We start from the raw sequence: 17334 nt of genomic DNA on the forward strand, positions 1-17334 counted from the left end.
AAGCACCTTCTTGTTCTTGCTCTCCCGAGGGTAGATCGAGCTGGAACGTAGACTGTTTAACTCCCTGTACTCCCCGGGGTACAGGGAGTTAGTTGCTTCCCCTAGAGGAGCAACTTCACCTCCAGCTGCCGGACAGCCTTTTTCCCTTGCAGATGTTTTGCAGGTATGGCCGACCTTAGGGGTCTCTAAACCCCCTACAAAGGAAGATCTTGCTCAACTCCTTCAGCATGGTGCCAAGAAGGACCCTACTCCGGAGCCCCCAACATCTCTCGCTTTGGAAGTCTGCGAAGTTCATCTGTCGCCCTCTCCTAGACCTTCCACAAATGGACAAGGTGATCGCTCGCGTTCGCCTCTCCAATGGCCTCCTGCTGACAACGATCCTACTCCCCATCCTCAAACATCGTCGTTCGTTAACCTTCAGCCTTCTATTTCTCCCCACAGGAATACTTCAGCTAGAGATGAGGATCTTCTAGAGACCAGCGCTCCTTCCACCAACGATGCACGGGGATGAACTTCACCATCTTCTCGTCCCTCGGGACACTCATTCGCGACAATCTGAAGATCATCAGGATCGCAGGTTATTGCAATCCGAATGCTCTACGTCCAAAAGACGTTCTTGCTCTAGAGCTTCATGCTCATAAGATAGGTCTCAATGCTCTTCCTGGAGGCATTTCTCTTCACAAGGAGAATTATCGCAATTGCGCTCTGCATGATCATGAGAAACTGACTCTAGACCTAGATCCAGACACTTGCGTTCTAGATCATGAGGATGAAGCTCCCATTCATGAGGGTGCCGTTGACGAGAATGATGTTCACAATCGAGAGACTGACGCTCATGTTTGCGAGATAGGCTCTCACAACGTTCCCTCCATTCTCGATTGAGAACTAGACGCTCCTGACGACGAACAGTACGTTCATGATCGCGAACCGTGCGTTCATGATCGCGAACCGTGCGTTCACGATCAAGGTCTAGACGTTCCTCGTCTAGAGGTAGAGGTAAGCGTTGCCCCATCCATCAGCACGTCGCCCCTCATCCTGTCCCTCTCAACGACCCCGTACCAACCCTGATCATACGACACCGTTCCTCAGACAGGCGTTGAGCTAAACCTCCATTGCCCTTGCTGCCTGAGGTGCTTTAGCGAAGCGTTTGCCTACGCAGCGCTCCACAATGCGTCGTGTTGTGATGCGTTCACCAATACTTAAGGTTGCCCCTACTAAGAGGCCCTCTCTGCCGACATCGTCTGGCGTATGTGTTCCTTTGCAGCAACAGTAATGCCTGAGGCTTCCTTCTTCCAGTATGTCTCCTAGTGCTCGTGTTACGAGCACTTCTGCTCTTGAATCGCGCCCATTGTCGCACGCTCGCAAATCTGTAATTTCCATGAGCGATTCACGAGCAGAAATTTTGGAACCACAAGCAAGTGCGGTACCAACACCTCTGCTTCCATCTCTGGCTTCTACTACCTCTAGCGGCAGGCTTATACCCTTCCCAGAAGAGTTTGAGGAGCCTCCTAATAGGTACACTGATGTGCCTATTATCCTGGACTGTCCTCTTTGTCCGTTGAAGGAGCACTTCCTGTTGCCGCAAAGACTCTCCCCTACGTCTGCACAGGCTCCCTCTAAAGTTCCCCCTAGGGGATGTTCTCCTCCTGGATTATCAAGGGAAGCCTAGGGCTTACCAAAGGGTACTGAACTCCCTGCATGGGTGAGTATCTTTCTTTCTACCTTGCTGAAGTCATTGGGTGTGGCTCCTCCACCGCCACATCCTCTGACTGTTCCAGTTAACTGTGCCAGTCAGAGATATTCCACGAATTTCCTTGGAGTCTACTTCGAGCTCGTCTCTTGGGAGTCTTGACCCTAAAAACAGACCATTGTCAGACTAGGCATGAAGATCTCCTCCACTTCGATCTCGTGCCGAGGTGCCGCCTCCTTCTGATTCTTATCCGGCTAACCTTCCCTTTACCCTGGTGAAGGCAAGGGAGACCATGACAAAGAGACAGAAGAGGAGGATGAGAGGCATAACTCCACTGCATGCCGATCTCTTCCATCCTAGGACAACTAGAGACATTGGCTCTCCCAGGGAGATCTCTGTCCACCCCTTCAACCCTCAAGAAATTGTGATAGTGCCTCTGGACCAGTGTCCTTTTTCCTTACCTCCACCTGAGGAAGAGCCTACGGCTCCTACTGCTGAGGCTTCGGTTATTGGTGTCCCAAAACCCTTGCAAGTTCCTCCTTCCAACATCTTGGAGGAACGCTTTCCTGTGCAGAGGGAATCTAAAGACACCAAATCAAACTCTAAGAATGCCACGGCAAGGGAAGCCCGTTTGGCAGAGGCACACGGAAGATCCCCTGTTGCGGGTCCCTCGATTACTCCTGTTGATGACCCCGACCTACCCCAAGCTCTGAACGTGAGCCTGGAGGTAGATGAGTCATTGGACACGGATGATGAAAATCTTCCGAGAGCAGCTAGTCCGAACTTTCACTTGGAACAAGAGAGACGAGAGTCGTAGCATACCTTTTGGCAAGTTCTCTCTTGCATCAGGGCCATCAATGGACTGTCAACTCTTGGTACCACCACCCAAGAGGGGAACGATATGGTTCTCAACAAAATTTTCGAGACCCTGACGCTCCATAGAACCAGTGCAGCCTTGCCTGGTCTAAAAGCCTGACGGCCGCCAAAAGAAAGGCTATTACCCAGGTAGCCAGAACTTCCAGTTCCTTGAGGGCAGGTTTCTCCTCTCGGTCATTGCCGCTTCCTTTTATCCAACAAGGGAAGTATTACAAGATCGAGGGGGAACCACATTCTACCATGTCCGTCGACCCTTCGGTGGAGTCTCTGATGAAGGGTATCCAAACTCAAATCCTCTCCTCTCTTAGGGCCTCCCTCGCAACAGTTTAGATCCTCAACATAGAGAGAGGCACGAAGTACGCCATGCAGGCTGCTTCGTGGCTCAACCTATGGTTAGGGTCTTTGGGCTTCATGGTACGCTCCCAAGATCTTTTTAAGGAGTCTGCTAGGAAGTCTTTGGAGTCTTTACTTTTGTCGGGTACCCAAACTCTTCAGTTTTTATCGCATCACGTTGTCAAATTGTGGGTGAACGCTGTCCTCAAGAGAAGGGATACCGTCATTGGGAAATTCCATAAACAGGTGCCGATGGGGGAAGTCTCACCTTTGAGGAATTCCACCCTTGAGGGCTCTTCACTCTTCGTTCCTGAGTTGATTGAGAGGGCTGCTGAACAATGGAGGAAATCGTCGAACGATTTTCTCTATGGAAGATCTTCCCAGTCTTCACGCGGTCAGCAGGCTGCTTCTAATCCCTAAACTTTTAGGTCCTCGGGACTTACCAAGGTGTCTGAACGGCCCTTTCAGTCCAAAGGGCAGAAAGGGAGCAAGTCCTTCAGAGGAAAGAAGGAAGCAAAAGGGAGTGGCCAAGGTGGTCACTCCTGCTATGAATGGCAATCCTCTTCACCTACCACCTGTGGGAGGATGCCTGCAGCACCTCTGGCAGAGGTGGCAGTTTCACGAGTCATATCTGTGGACAATCGAAGTGATCGCCATAGGGTATCGCATCCCATCATTCCCTCTCTCCCTTCTCTGACTCGGGATCCAGTTCACTTAAGCTTTTATACGAAGGGATCTGCAAAAGAGCTGGCCCTCAGGGCCAAGGTCCAGACCATGCTGCAGAGGGTGCTCTCCTAGAGGTTGTGGATGGGTCTCCAGGCTTTTACAGTCGAATTTTTCTAGTGAAAAAGGCGCTGGAGGCTGGAGACCAGTCATCAATCTCTCCCCCCACCCCTTGAGCAAGTTTGTTCAACAGACTCTGTTAAGGATGGCGACGGCAGACGTAGTCATTAAAGCGGTTCGACCAAGGGACTTTATGTGCACTCTGGATCTCAAGGACGCATACTTCCAGATCCCAATCCTTCCGTCTTCGAGGAAGTATCTCAGGTTCATACATAAGGACAAAATATACCAGTTCAAGGTTCTGTGCTTCGGTCTCGCGATGGCACGTCTGGTCTCTACCAGAGTGTTCGTCCTAGTGTCACCTTGGGCTCACAGGAACAGCATTTGTCTCCTCAAATACCTGGATAATTGGCTGATTCTGGCAGAATCGGAGACGACCCTTCTTCGTCTACTGAGACATGCTTCTCGAGTTTTGATAAATTTCGAGTAGTCATCACTGCTTTCTTCACAGAGACTGATAATGATAATGGACACTGTCCAACAGAAAGTGTTCGAATCAGCTGAAAGAGTACACTAGCAGAGAGAAGTGGCTTCACCCTTCCTCAGACAGGAAGCTCTACCAGCCTCTTGTTAGTTGTGTCTGTTAGGTCACCTAACCTCTCTCCTTCGTCTAGTTTCAAATGACTGCCTTAGGATAAGATCCCTGCAGTGGCAGCTAAAGTCTGTGTGGAACCAACACTCAGATCCACTGGACACTCAAGTTCCAATTACTCAGGAACAAGTGACGGACGTGCTTTGGTGAGTGGCAGACGAAAATCTTCATGAAGGTTAGGATCTTCTAGTCCCTCCTCCGGACTTGATGCTCTTAAAAGAAGGGTGGGGGGCGGGGGCCCACTTTCTGCATTAAATGATCTCTGGCCTCTGGTCAAAGTCAGAAAGGTACCAGCACATAAATCTCATAGAGATGAGAGCAGGCTCCGAATGGTCTTTAAATTCTCTGAAAGCCAACAAGGCTCCTTGTGGGGTTCCCCTACTGTAGACCTGTTTGCAACATCTCTGAATAGCAGTCTTCTGCAGTACTGTTCCCCAGTCCCAGACCCTCAGGCTCTATGGCAGGATGCATTGCAACAACGGTGGGACAGCATCGACGTTTATGTCTTTCTCCCGTTTTGTCTGATGAGAAGACTGCTCAACAAGACCAGAGCATCCAAAAACCTAATGATGACCCATATAGCTCCACTATGGCATCATGTATAGTGGTTCTCGGACCTTCTGCAACTACTAGTAGATCTACGGAGGGAACTCCCTCCACGTCCAGATCTACTCAAACAACCACACGCAAACATCTTCCACAGAAATATGCACTTGCTTCAACTTCATGCCTGGAGACTATTCAGCGTCTCCTCTCTCAGAAGGGCTTTTCAGAAGTTGCTGAGAGAATGTCCAGATACTTGTGTAAGTCCTCAACCTCTTGATTACCAGGCAAAATGGACAGTCTTCTGTTGTTGGTGTCGTGGAAGGAATATCTCTCCTCTCTATACTTCTATCCCTGTATTAGCAGAGTTCCTTCCATACCTTTGGAATGGAAAGCTCCTTTTAGTCTCAGCGGTGAAAGGCTATCGCTCGGCCTTTGAGCCTCGTCTTTAAGCTGAAAGCAGTGGACATTTCCTCCTCGTTGGAGCTTTCTTTACTCATACGTAGTTATGAGATCACTTGCCCTCAGTCAGAGATTAGGCTTCCTCCTTGGAACGTCGTTCGCATTTTGAGGTCTTTTAAAGGGCCTCCCTACGAACCATTACACCATGCAGTTGACCAAAACCTCACTTTGAAGACGGCATTCCTGCTTGCTTTAGCCTCGGCAAAGAGAGTTGGTGAACTTTGTGGCCCCTATTTGAAAGACGTGACCCACAGGAGACTCGATACGTTTACTATCGGTCTTGTGGTGGCTGCTCAACAAATGGTTTAAGAATACCTTGGGCTCTTTGTTGGACAATGCTCCTCTCCAATCTCTCGCCATGGAACTGCTGTTCATGGCCGATTGCTAGCTCGCCAATGGTCTGCATGCCGATTGTCAATCTCCAGCTCGCCTATCCCAGCTTGCCCATCACCAATCGTTAACATGCCGTTCACTGATCGCCAACTCGCTGATAGTCGATTGCCAGCTCGCCGATTGCTGATTGTTAGCTCGTCTTTCTCTGATCGTCGACCTCCAGTCTCGCCGATCGCCGATCTCCAGCCCGCCGATCACCAATCTCCAGCTCGCCGATCGCCGATCTCCAGCTCGCCGATTGCTGATCTCCAGCTCACCGATCACCAAACTTCGTCTCGCTGATTGCTAGCTCACCGATCGCTGATTGCTCGCTTGCTGATCGCCCCTTTCTAGCTTGCCAATTGCCGATTTCTAGCTCGCTGATTGCCAACTTGCCAATCATTTGCCAGCAGCATGCCATTCACCAGCTTGCCTATTTACAGCTCTCTGATCGTCAGCTCGCCAATTTCCAGCTCGTTGATCGCCATCCTACCAATTGCCAGCTCGCAGTATACAAGCTCAACAATCGCCGATCGCAAGTTCAAAGATCTCTTATCGCCATGCCGATCACCTGCTAGTGGGTCACCAGATCTCCGATTTGCTAGCTTGCCAATCGCCGATTCAATGGCTAGACGATCTCCAGTTTCTTACTAATTGCATTGATCGGCGTTTCGACGACTTGTCTTTCGCCGTTCTTGACGGGACAGTTTTCCATTCTTCAACTTGACGTTTGCTTACTCGCTGTTCGCTGTTCATCAGCTTGTGCTCATCACTAAGCCAACCAAAGATTGTCTTCTCTCCTCGCTACTTCGGTAGCCCTCCCATGTAGAGTCGAAGGAGCTGCTCCCGAGAGCCTCTCATTTGGAGGACATAGACCGTCTTCTCACCTCTCTTAGGTTTATGCTACTTCTGTAGTCCTCTCTCATAGAGTTGAAGGAACTCGGTTTTCCCTCTGGGAACCTAACACAGCACTCTCCATCGATGACCGGGGTAATGTACGAGCGTTACCCTTGGCATTCAGGGTAGCCTCGAAACCCGTGGAAGATATGGTCCTTCCCCCTGTGGGTGACCAACATAAGGGTGTTCTACTGGGTGTTTCCCTCGGAGAAAAGAGTCTAAGGACACTGCCGAAATCCTTATCGAGGATTATGAGACCTGCAGAGGGAGTCAGGCAGTTTTCATTTAGCCACTTCAACAATGACCATGTCCTACCCCGAGAGGATGTCTCGTGGGTGGAAGACAATGTTTTCGCTGATAGTCCTACATCAGAAACTTCCGCAAGTTCGACAAGATGGCGTCAGTCTCCGTCGAATCCAACCTCTTTAGGGACAACCAGATCCCGGGTCCTTCAGCACCAGGTATCTTCCTTTCATCTGGTTCTCTACGAGATCTGGGTAAGAGACTGCCCTGATAAAGAGTTTGCAAGATGAGAATCTCATCCAGGGAGTCAATCTCCTTGGTTCTTACTCGAATTGATTTATCCCCCAGATGCATAAAAGAAAAGGGGCTTGAGGGGATGCTGTACCACTCGGCCTCTAGGCTGTGCTCAGAGCCCTAACAGGACCGCCTCTATAACCTCTCAGAGATGAGGGCAACCCTCCTGCTGGCGAGAGGTACCACCCGCTTTTGAGGGGAGCTCAGTTTGACCTTCGGCTCGTTTTTCGTGCAACGCCTGATGTCAACCTTCAACTTGGGCTAGAACTCGGGGATGAGAAACGGAGAATACGGCCAAGAGGATCGTTTCTAGGTGGTGGAATTCTTTCCGTGGTAGGGAGCATCATCAACTACGGCAGCAGATGTTGATTGTGTCTTTCCCGTCTGCGGAAAAGACTTCCTTCCCCCTTTGGTCTCCGCTTCGGGCAATTCTTCCAGCAAAGAGAGGAATTCATCCACTCCCCTGACGAGGGGGTAGTTCCTCCACCAGCCACTATGCAGCAATCTTCCTGTTTGCAGAAAGAGTCTCTAACGGTGGCAGCAAATGGTGGCCTCCTTTCCCATCCACAAGAGAATCTTCCTTTTCCTGGTTGGTCTCCCTTTCGGGGGATTCCTCTCACAGGAATTAGCGTTTCTCCATGTCTGCATTGCCCCTCAAACGGAGTTTAGAGTTGACGGACCCTTAGTCGGAAAGGAGACCTCGTTCCAGGACCCCAAGCAGCAGAGGTCTCCTGAACTTAATGACAGATCTCCTGCTTGTGTTGGCTTCAACCAAAAAAGTTGGCGAAGCCCATGGGACACCATTAACGTCTCTCATTCACGACGATGGACCAAGTAACTCTCAACCTAGTTTTTGGCAGCTCAGATCCCAGAATCCGAACCCTTCTGTCTTGGAGTCCTTCACAACATCACCAATGATCCAGATCAACGGTTACTATGCCCAAAGAGAAACTGAAGGTCCTTCCTCAAGGAAACTACGAGAGCTCACCCCGAGTGTCAACACTTTATTAGCACGGGGAAGGTCAAGAGGAGGATCACAAAAAACACCATCTCTGCCTAGATTCAGAAGGTCATTGACCTTGCACTAAATCCGTATCCTCCTTCAACATTTTGACCTAGAGCACATGACACCAGGGGCATTGCTACATCCCTGACATTCAAACAAAATTACTTTGTCATGCAGGTTCTACAAGCAGGCGTTTGGAAGTGTCAAATGACCTTCACCGATCACTACCTGCAAGATGTAACCCACAGGAGACTCGATACATTCTTTATTGGTCCTGTGGTGGCTGTACAACAACGGATTTAAAACCTCAAGCTCCTTGATGGACAAGTAGCAGGAGGCTGAGGGCATTGGTTACCCGGTTTTAGTCTGATTGAAGGAATAAGAATGACTAGCTCTTTCTATTTTTCATCCTCCCCTCTCAGGGAAATCGGCATCCAGGGTCCTCTGCATAGCTGACCTCAATCAACTGCAGGTAAACCATTGTTCCCTTGTGTAACCTGGTATTGTGTCAGTACTGTTACATCCCCATACCCTGGCGAGGTGGTATTGGGAATGTCTTAGTGACCTCGAGTGATTCCTATGACTCCGAAGGTCTCTTACCTTGACAGCCACATTGCTAGTATCACAGACACAAAAGCCTATGTAGGCTGCAGACCATGTATAGCAAGGTTTCAGCGAGGTGTAGGGTTTCCACCTTCTATGTGCTAACACACATAAAGGGGAATCCCCGGGTAAAAGCCAAAAAGCCAAATTGGCAGGGACGTTCAGCCTCCTAATGGGTGAATCAAGCCTATAAATAGCGTAGGCTTGTATTCTAGTTACGGAACAAATGACAAAGTTGGAAGTAATTTGTATTTTCCTTAATGATACAAACCTGTAGCTATTTATACAGATTTGCCCTCCATCCCAGTCCCCTTTGAAGTCCTACCTCCAAGCAAAGTGAAGTACAGTCACAGGTGTGTGAGTAAGAGGGGTAGCTACTACCCCCACCCCCCTCTAACTAGCAGTATGGGTGGATAACCTTCGCTAAAAGTCTAATGGCTCATCTTTCAGCTTCGCCGAAAGTAATACCCCTATAAATAGCTACAGGTTTGTATTGGCAGGAAAAATACAAATGACATCCAAATTTGTCATTTCAGTTAATTTTAGAAAAATACCAAAATCATGACAAATGAATGATTTTGGAGATCAAGGTAGGATTTTGGAATTATTCTATTTATTGTATTTTATTTACTTATTATACCACTGTTAAGGACGTTACAAGTATTTTATCTATGGTACAGTACTATTATTTATCCTTAATCACAACATTTGCTGTTAACCAGTAGGTAAGGCTTTCTCGAATGTTTTCGTTACTTAATAAATGTCAGGATTTCCTTGATGTTGTGTCTACTAAATAGTGTTTGCTTCCTAAGATTTGGTGACAAGGTCTTGGTAGTTTTCAGTGTGCCTCCATTTATCTTGAAGTTATTTTTCATTCATAGTAATTTTATGCTGCTTATGTAGGATGTGCAATGATTGAAGAGCTTTCATTCAGAAGGGTAAAAATACCTACTGTACAGTACTTCAAAGGTTTTAAATTCTTAGGGAGGTTCCCTGGGCTTAGGCATGACACTGAGACATAGGTTAGTTTAAGTTAGTATGTATCCCTGAAATTTAAGGCACAGGTCTTGGTAGGTAGAGATAGTACTGTGCCATAAACATGGTGAGGTCAGGAAAGATTAATACTGTATACATCTAAGTAATGTACTAATTTTACCCTCCTCTCTCTGGTCTTGTATTGATTTGCATGGATTGGGTGTGATGCATTGGTTTAACCATGTTTGCTCCGACGCTATTACAAATAATTCTTTGCAAGAGAAAATAGCAGTGTGAGCTGGAATACGGCTATAAAACTTATAACGAGGTACCGGTTGTTACCAGTGGCTAGCCGGGAAGCACCTCCCCCCCCTCATTAAAACTCTCCTTTGATTTCAGTCTTGGTTGAGAGCAGACATTCTCTTCCATGCTCTTGCAACAGGCTTACATAATCTTTTTTTTCATTTTTTGTGCGTTGTTTATGCTTGAAGGTACATGACATGCGGATTTGTTCCGCATGGCACATTTAGGTTGAAAATAGAAACGGATCCTTTCTGGCTTTGCTCTACATGCAGAGGACATTTCTGCGTGTAGGTTTCTCCATGCAGAGGACACTTCTGCATGTAGGTTTCTCCATGCAATGGGTGTTGGAAGTGGCCATCCACCTATTGGGAGCGGTATGACAGGAGGAGGAAGAAATCTAAAAGGGATTCTTCGCCTTCAGGGTCTTCCGCTTAAGTAAAAAAAATCCTGACATCTTCCTCCCTCTCTTGGTACCCTCCCCTCTGCCTCTTCTCGTTCGGCCTCCTCTGGTAGTTGATCGAGCAAGGGCGGCGGCCGTTTAACTCGGGTCAGGAAGCCCTTCCTGTCTCCCATAGTAATACTGTATAGCAAAACCTTTCTCCCTTGGGGAGTGTGTATCCCAAGTCATTTTGTGTCTTTAGTGGCCTTCTTTGGGACTTTCTGGTCCCACGTCAAACAATTGGCTACTGGAGGTGTTGGTTCGTGGGGCTTAACAGGACTGTTTTTGTTCCTGCCTGGGTTGGCTTTCACACTTACCCCTCTAGAGCTCAGTCTCTTGCCCCCCTCAGACCTTTATCCTTTGCAGTAGATTCTCTCCCTTGGAGAATCTGCGTGATAGTGCTCAGGCTAGCGTTCCCACAACACGCTCAGCCCTCGGACAGGTTTGCTTGTCTTCACACTTCTGAGCCCACCAACAATTTTTGGGACTTGTCAACAGACACCCTCGCAAGCCCGAGAGGTTGTCACCATCCAAGAGTTCATCTCGCCAGGTAGCTCAGAAGTGCCATTGCTACTTGTGGCTTGAATGACCTAGCTCTTCGAAGGTCTCGTATGATCTCTCTCGCCAGTGGTAGCTCGAAGGCTAAAATTAGTTGGGTGTGCTGCTCCTGAAAATTTGTTGCCTTTATTTTAATATTGAGTAAAAGGAAACAAATAAGAAAATTCATTCAGAATCTTGGGAGAAGCCTAAACAACAATATTAAAAATTTATTGCTACTATAACCTAAATTGTTACTGTGTAAGCTTGATTCATTCATTTAGGAATTGAATTACTTTTACTTGTTTTAATTTGCTTGAAAGGTTCAATAATTTTCTCCTTGATCCCTTGATGACAACTGAGGAAACTTTCTCCAGTAAAAGCACTGCAAGTGCATTTATTCTTTTCAAATTCATATTCCTGCTTCTGATGTAGTCATGAGAATTGTCAAAAAAAAAAAAAGAGAGAGAGAATAGCTTCAAGTAGGATAATAATCTAATTCTTCTCTTTATCACATTCAAGAATATGGTACAGTACACAGTTTACTAGCACAACACATGTAGAGTATAAAGAAATAATTACCTTCCACCAACACACCAAGGTCGGCACTGTCGGTTCATCCATAACTCGTATTTGTTGTCTCCCTGCATTTTCATTGATTATTATCTTAGTTTTACTCATATTTATTTTCAGTCCTTACCTTTCTGCTATCTCTATTCAAATCGTGAGATCATCTTTTGCAATTCCTCCCATGATTCACTTAATACAACCATGTCATTTGCAAATCTTAAGTTGGGAAGGTAGCCTATTCCCTATTAATATTAATTACTACATTTTTAAAATTTAAATTTGGGCAGACACACGTACACACACGCACACACACACACACACACGCGCACACACACACACACACACACACACATATATATATATATATATATATATATATATATATATATATATATATATGCACACACACATATATATGCATATGAATGTATGTATGTATATATATATATATATATATATATATATATATATATATATATATATACACACACACGTGTGTGTGTATGTGTCTGTGTGAATGTATATATTGTATGTATATGTTTGTATAAATATATACATACATATATATATATATATATATATATATATATATATATATATATGTATATATATGTATATATATATATATATATATATATATATATATATATATATATATATACATACATAGGATAATTGGAAAAGTTTTTGTTTTGTTTTCCAATCAACTCTATTTTATTTTTGGGAACGAAAGAGGATCTCACTCGAAAGCCAGATTAGAATTCCATTCATTCTTTTCCACGTGGAAAAAGAAGTCGAAAAATCCCAGATTCTTCAGCTATTGTGTTTCTTGCTGGCTCAGAAGAGCCGAAGTTCATTACTGAACGTCCTCGAAGGGCGAGAAGTTTTTGCCCTAAGCTTCATTATAAATTAGCTGAGCAATTACACTGGAAAATTAGACAGGACGATTATGTTATTAATGTAATTAACCTGGGAAGTTGCAAAGAAAAATTTTAATAATTTTTAAATCCTTTCGGGTAGATTGGTTAATTATCTTTGCAAATACACACTAACAGACATGGGTGAAACTTACGCTCTCACTGGCGGTTGCCGTAAAGATAATTGGTTTGGGTATTATCTTTTAATGATATTGTGATATTCTCTTCGTCTCGGAGGGGTTTATATTCCGTTTCCTAAAGAGAATATCTTGTACTGATACGTTGGTTCATTATAAAGTAATTTGTATTACTCGCCGTTCTTGTTTTCGGCCCGATCATCCTCCTCTTTCAGGCATTGTCTGATGTGTGCCTTGTTTATATTTTCATTCTTAATACAAATATTGTTATTTGAATTAGAATTGAATTCCTGGGTTATTTAATGTACTGAATATGAAAACTAGATATCCATATTAAGTCAGAGTTAATGGAAATAGTTACAAATAAGAATGCTTTCATCTTCTTTATTGTCTCTAATGAGCATGAAACTTTCTATACATATACTTGTATTGATTTTATTTATTTTTATAGTTTAGTGTTTTTTATTGTTATTTCTCTGCAAAGAATATAACAGAAACTTTATGGAAACTTTTAAGGTGCTCATCTTCTGCAAAACAGTTTCAAGAAGATATATAGGCCTATAGAGAGAGAGAGAGAGAGAGAGAGAGAGAGAGAGAGAGAGAGAGAGAGAGAGAGAGAGAGAGAGAGAGAGACCCATAGGTTAGCACGACTTTGTTTTTCTTAACTATACAAGTCAAATGAGTGTGGCCTGGCGTTGTGATTTAGACCACTTCATTTACTTTCAGCCAATAGGAGCTTTCATCTTTTTTGTAGTCGTGAAAGTAATTGCTTCCTACTTCCATATATGAGGAAATCAGCGAACTACACAAAGTGTACATATTTGCAGGGAATTGCTCTTGTTTTAGTTGCGACTACACAAGTAATTATGGCAAGTTTATGTAAACTTCACCTAATTTAGTTTAATAATCTTATTGCAATGTGATATGTTTGAAACTATTGTGTATTTAGGGGAAATAGATTAAAATAATAGCATTAATTTATCCAAGTCCCGTTAGCCCTTTTTCCCGTTCTTCCTGTAACCACACTATACCTAAACGGGTTCTATCATCCTTTATGGTTTAAGAATTGACAATTTTTTGTACTTAAAAGGGCCAGTAAAGCCCAGATGTGCATAGCGTAGTCATAAGGAGACCTGGCAAGTAATATGCACAGGCTATATTTTTTTTGTAACTGAGAATGAAATGAGTGAATATTTTGAGAATATTTTCCAAGTGAAAAATTATTAGAAATGCTTTAAAATTAACATGGTACGAGGGCTCTTTGTATCTCTATTTCTATGCTTGCCCACTGAATGGTTGCGTATTAAGGTTAAAGGTGTCTTGTTTCGGTTCCAGTTTCATCTGAATAGATGCTCACCAGAACGCCAGCCTGGTAAGCCCAACTAGGGTGTCCAACCACAGTAGTGACCTCCCCAGTAAATCTTAAACTCATGGTCCCGGACTAGGATCGATCTGGTGCCATGCTAATGATAGGCGAATATGTTGCCACTGTACTAGTCTAACGAGTTTAATTTTATTTTTGTATGCTCGAAGACTCCCTGTGTTCCTTGTTTCAAGTTATTTGGTTAGTTTTGTAATTCTTTTATTGTTAATGCAAATTAGGAGTAATTTATTGTCTTCAGTACCTAATTCGGTACACCATTTCGAAAGAAATTGGATGCTTTTGGTTAGTGAAGTAATATTCGTGTTTATGACCTGATATTCGTGGAGATTAGGTTTTTTCCTGAGAAAATTTCTGTTTCTTTCAGTAGTTTAGGATGTTGAAGTCCTCAGAACTAATTATTAGAACCTGTTTATCTGTGATGTTTCATATCCTTAATCATATCCTTAACTTCCCCAATAACATCTAGTGAACTGTGTAATTATGGAGATTCTCTTTTTATTAAATTTTGGCAAAGAATTTTCACCCAAACGCTACTTTAGTAGGCCAAAGGACATTTTTTTTCACGAACCTTCCCTAGAATTCTGTAATTATTGCTAGAAGTCCCTTATTGAAAGCACAGTTGTTCAGTTTTTTCCACTTCATCATCTTATTCCACGTGTGAGCTGTGATAAGCTCTACCGTATATATATTTTTCTGTCTGCTCTTCAACGACTTCCCTGGTAAATTAGTCCTGCCATGACGTTTTCTAAAGATTTCCTGCCGTTGGAGTTGAAGGTTTTCTGTAGCCTTTTAAGTCTGCAGCCGTCAGGGTCATTCATTCTTTTTTGTCAGATGTTTTCTCTTGCTTTTTTTGAATTATTGCGTTAACTTCTACCCAATTTACCCGACTCTGCTTCCAGAAAGCAGTTTCAATCAATGCATCTACAATTTAGAGACATTTAGTAATATGTTTATTTTTCTTTCCAATGACCTGGATTTTTATTTTCGGACTATATCAGCTGACTGCTTCTCAGTCAAAACCCATATCGTTCATTAACAAATTGGTGTTGAAATCGATATTTATATTTTACATTGATTTGTCAATTAATGTAACCTTGGGTTTACCTCTCAAAACTTGAAAATAAGCAAGTTTTTATCAGTCTGTAAAATTCTCCATCTTGAAAGATATGAGATTTATAGAATTTGATTATTATCTGCAGATTAAAATCTGTCTTGTTGGACCTCATTATATCATATTATATTAAATAAATTTTAAATGTAAAATTGGAGATGGGTGGCATGGAAGAGAGATATTCTTGTATAGAAGAGCATTTGTTGTGAGTGCGAAAGTTTTACCACAAACATCTTGATTTAGTTTGCATTTAGTTGGGTTTCTTACTACATCTATATTGTTTTTTTATGGTAATGTTTGAATATAATTGTTACTCAAACTCTCCACGATTTGATTATATTGTATTACTTTGCACTTAGTCTTGCTTATAAAACGAATGGTGAACATATCACTTGAAAACTTTCTTGTGAGGGAAAAGTCAGAGATCTCCAGCTGTTCTAACACAAAGAAATTGAAGTTTTCATGTCTTACCTAACTTACCGGAAGAGTCCTTCACGTGCTCGAAAGTTATTTTTCTTTTCAACTTGAATCTGTGTTGCTGCATGGACATAAATATGATATTTTCAGACCCTCCTTTGTGAAGAAAGACTTCCTGGAGCTTTTAAAATTTCTGGAATATTGAAGAGTTTTTGTGTGACAATCTCCTTATGTTGCATAGATTCTTCTAAGGGTAATAATTTTTGTTAGCTATGTTATTTACGTAAGAGGTTTCTGGACCTAGATTTTCTCCATTAGATGTTCATTGATATGCTCATTACTTGTGTTGAAAAGACAGTGTGATCTTTATTTTATTGCAACAAGATTCTGTTAAATTCCTTCATGGATGTGATTTTAGGCCAAAATATGATGGCTATTTTTTTTTTTTTTTTTTTTTTAAGATCCACGGAAGGTAGATGATGACCACACGTATTTATCCACTTAGCTTTTTATGGATCTTGATTAATATTTCGTTTCCTTCCAGGGCTATTTTCCCCGTGGGAGCCCTTGTGGTTATAGCATCCTGTTTTTCCAACAAGGGTTGTTGCTTAGCAAGTAACAATAATGATAATGTTAATAATAATCTGCTTCATTTAATGTTAGAATGCGGTATCACTCCGAAGATATTTCATTGTCAAATATTTCTTATCTCCTTGTGTTGTTCAACAGTAAAATTACAGGATGTTCTTCGGACACCAATTCAGCGACAAGTAAACTCATTTGTAACATTTCAGGTGTGTTGTCATTTTAATCATCTCGGGGTAAATGTTATCCTGCAATGAAGGCTGCCTGCACTCATCATCAACTCCAGGTTCAAGCTGAAGCAGCGCATCGGAAAGGTAGGTCGGGTTTTAGGTTTTATTTGTTTTGATAAACCGGGATGGAAATGATGGTTGGGTATTCAGAACATCAAAGCATGTCTTTCTCCTGAAAATCAAAGATAGCAACAGCCATGATAATAGTGCCATGTTCAACAAGAATTTAGATTGGACTGTAATATCAGGTCATACTCTTGGAACAGAGGATTCTATGGTATTCGTATTTTAAAGTATTTTGTATTTTACTGAGGTAATTGAGCGCTCAATTTTTTGTTTATTTTATCATAACATGAGTTTTTCTACGAATTGCCTCAGATTTAGCTAAGCGTTTGTTTGGTTATAGTGTTTAGAACAGTATATATTGGTATTTTGGTTAGAGAGCGATTTCTTGACCGAGAATTTAATTGACTTTGCCCATATATCAGATTTTGTTTTGATTATTTGACAAGTGTTCGTTTTCTTATTTATTGAGGTAAATAACTATGTAAGGTATTTTTAGTAGATAGTAATTGTGACATTTTAGCTACAGCGAAAAGTACTTTAAAATCAATAATGATGGCAGATAATCAAGATATGAACGGTAAAATCAATAATTAAACAGGTTATTTCTAATTTTTACAATATGTTTATAATATAAATTTGATATATTATCCAATACTTATAATTTGAAAGATATCCCTTAGCATATACAACGCATAAGAATGTCCTTGACTACCGTATAATTATGGCAAAAATAGGTATTTATTTACGTGCATTTATTGATGTTTTGAAATTATCATTATAATGGATTTATTATGATTTTGCATGCTTGACTTCATAGTTAAACAAGTTTACTTAAGTACACAGTCTTCGCTGGGATTCCATGTGTTGGTCAAGGGGGGGGGGGGGGGTGTGATTATTTTGTAACTCGTT

General features: G+C 42.8%; 1 long non-coding RNA gene across 1 annotated transcript in view; it reads left to right on the forward strand.

Annotated features, from left to right (window-relative positions):
• The window catches only part of LOC137631712 (uncharacterized), a 242290-nt gene that overhangs the window by 13201 nt on the left and 211755 nt on the right, over nt 1–17334 (forward strand). The window contains exon 2 of the long non-coding RNA XR_011041937.1: nt 16339–16443. This is a non-coding gene — a long non-coding RNA (uncharacterized lncRNA). The remainder of the gene's footprint in view (nt 1–16338; nt 16444–17334) is intronic.

Source organism: Palaemon carinicauda, chromosome 40, assembly GCF_036898095.1.
Source record: "Palaemon carinicauda isolate YSFRI2023 chromosome 40, ASM3689809v2, whole genome shotgun sequence".
NCBI lineage: Eukaryota > Metazoa > Arthropoda > Malacostraca > Decapoda > Palaemonidae > Palaemon > Palaemon carinicauda.